The sequence below is a fragment of the Pinus tabuliformis genome, chromosome 4_1 (genome assembly GCF_031772625.1).
Source record: "Pinus tabuliformis cultivar Carrire ecotype Pingquan chromosome 4_1, CPIR1, whole genome shotgun sequence".
Taxonomy (NCBI): Eukaryota; Viridiplantae; Streptophyta; class Pinopsida; order Pinales; family Pinaceae; genus Pinus; species Pinus tabuliformis.
The window spans coordinates 517,762,385-517,764,844 of record NC_142303.1 but is presented as its reverse complement, the minus strand read 5'-3'; the positions used below and the strand labels follow the sequence as shown (position 1 = coordinate 517,764,844).

Sequence of the window (2,460 nt, the reverse complement as noted above, 5' to 3'; positions counted from 1 at the left end):
GAAAATGAAGATATATATAAAAAAATTGACTATGGTTCTTTTCTCCCTTTCTTCTTTTCCACCTTACGCCAACCTCTGGCATTGGGAGTGGTCATTATAATGGAAAGCTAGCTTTCTGTGGGAGTATCTTTGTCTGATTCAGATCTTTCTGATCCATGTGTTCGCTTGATGCCCGTTATTTCCACACCTGTTGGTTGGGGTGTTTTATGTTGTGTTTGTTTGCTAGAGTCTTCATCCTCTTTTAATGGGCTCTTCTGGTTTTCTTTTGATCCTCTTTCTGCTTGGTGTACTGCTATTTCTGCATTTTCTACTTCTTCCTCTAGGGGGGTTGTGCATTGCCATCCTTTTGGTTATTTCTGTTGCTTCTTATTCCATTTGGTAGTTTGCTTTGCTTTTGGACAGACACTGTGGAGGTGCCTTCTTTGTAGACATTCGTAGCATCAGAAAGCTGTGTTTTAATAATCTAGTGGTTGTGTCCACTGTGCGTTATTGAAGTTCAAATTGATGTTATCTGGTAGTCCCTCGCTGAGGTCTACCTCAACACATATCCTGGAGAATGTTAGTATCCCCTGTGAAATTTTGTCCTCGTCAGTTTAAGATATTTCCCCAAAACATTCCCTATGGAAATTAATACTTTGTGATACAAAAAATGTAGTAGGAGGTTGTGTATCCTGACTCACACTGGCATCTTTGAAACCACCATTGTATTGGAATTAAATTCTGGGAACCAAGGGGTCATGAAAAGCCCTTCATTGCCCCAGAACCATGGCCCCTTGTTGAGAATGTGTTATCTTTCTTGCTTTGTTCTAAATCTGACTATAAAAAAACCCTTGGGACATAAATATATCTCACAGTCTTGTGACCAAGCCTCATATATGCATTGGTGTAAGGCATCAAATTTTGGTCAGAAGCCATTGAATCTGCATATAACTGAATTGGAATAAAGATCTATGAACATATTTTTTTACCTTCAACAGGGCAATGGTGAGTGTTGGATTCTTAGCTTTTTGTTCTACTATGTAGGGTACTAGAAGCTCCACTGGTGCTCCATTTCTATCTTGTGCCTAACCCTTACCTTTGACAACATCCTTGAAGGAGCCTGTGCTCTTTGAGCTGGTTCCAGCGCTTCCTCCCCTCAAGCTCAGGTTAATTATTATGGTTGTGTCTGATTTGATGCCATAATCCTTCAGTGTAAGATTTTCCTTTAAGTTGTGACCTAAACAGATAAGGTTTTGTAAATGTGTTGGAATTCCTAGTTGGTTTTGGATCTTATTTTTCAGCTTGTGGATCTTCCTCCCTTCCCATATCCTCCAGCAAACCATCTTGCCTTCTAGTGCTTTTATGAAGATTTGTGTCAGATCCTCTTCTTCTTGGTGTATATCCTACTGTGGTGTTGCAAGATATGTTACCCAGCTACCTAGATTTATCATATCTAGTTGTCCTATTGCGTTTTCCTCAAGCTTCACCCTGATCCAACCGAACTGATCACCGCCGATCTGCTTTCCTATCAAGTTTTTTGGATGTTCATGTTCCTTTTTTGATAGATCTGTTGCATGATCTGAGAGGGTCGACAAGGAAATTGGGGGTTCCCAAGCTCCCATCAGATTGTAATCAGGCCGAAAGTCAGGCGTCATGCACTTGCTCTCGGGATCTCAACTCTTCACCCACTTCTGAGTGGCCATGTAGAGCCTGTATCTGTTGGGGCTGAAGCATAGGGTAGAAATAATATCTTCAGCATCCAGCATATACAGCCGTTGCCCCTCCGCCAAATCCCAAAGCCTGATCAGCCCATATTTACCGCCATTGGCACAAACTGAAATGACAGGTGAAGCGGCGACCCTCCAGAGCTTGATGGTGCATTCACAAGAGGCAAAGTCAATCTGTCAGTTTTCGATGGATAAAATGATATTGAGGGCGGCCTTGATGAGGCATCAGAGAGATGGAGCTTACCATACCAGGAGCCAAAGAAGGCAATCTGGCCATTGGAGGAGGTGGCCATTCTCTGGTCGAAGTGTGAGTGACTAGTCAGGTGGCGCCGTGGGACTCCCTACGTCTCGAGCTTCTTGTTTAGGTTCCATAGGAGACTCAGATTGGCACAGGATGAAGGGATGATTGTATCTAGGTTGTCGATTGGGGTCGCTATGGCTGTCACGCACCGGTGTGGCCCTCCATTGTACCGCAGAGAACCAGTGCTTCTGCCATGGCTATAAGTGGTCACCGTTTAGGGTTTTGTTCCAGAGCTCCATGTTTTTCCAAGTATTATTAGAATGACATGATGTTATCATAATAAGAGGTATTAAAATTATCATACGAAATTGTTATCTAAAATACTTATTAATAAGAGGGAGTTTTTAATTGGAAAATTGAATTGAGTGAGTGTAAGACGAAAATATTTTCGGAGATATTCTTCCATATCTAGTGAAAGTAAGAGTATTTTTAATATCATGTGAGTGCACATGC

The 2,460-nt window shown here is 42.0% G+C and overlaps 1 pseudogene; it reads right to left on the bottom strand.

Moving 5' to 3' along the window:
- Positions 1-1,382: 1,382 nt before the first annotated feature.
- Positions 1,383-2,202, bottom strand: LOC149176845 (small ribosomal subunit protein RACK1-like; annotated as a pseudogene).
- Between the last annotated feature and the right edge of the window lie 258 nt (positions 2,203-2,460).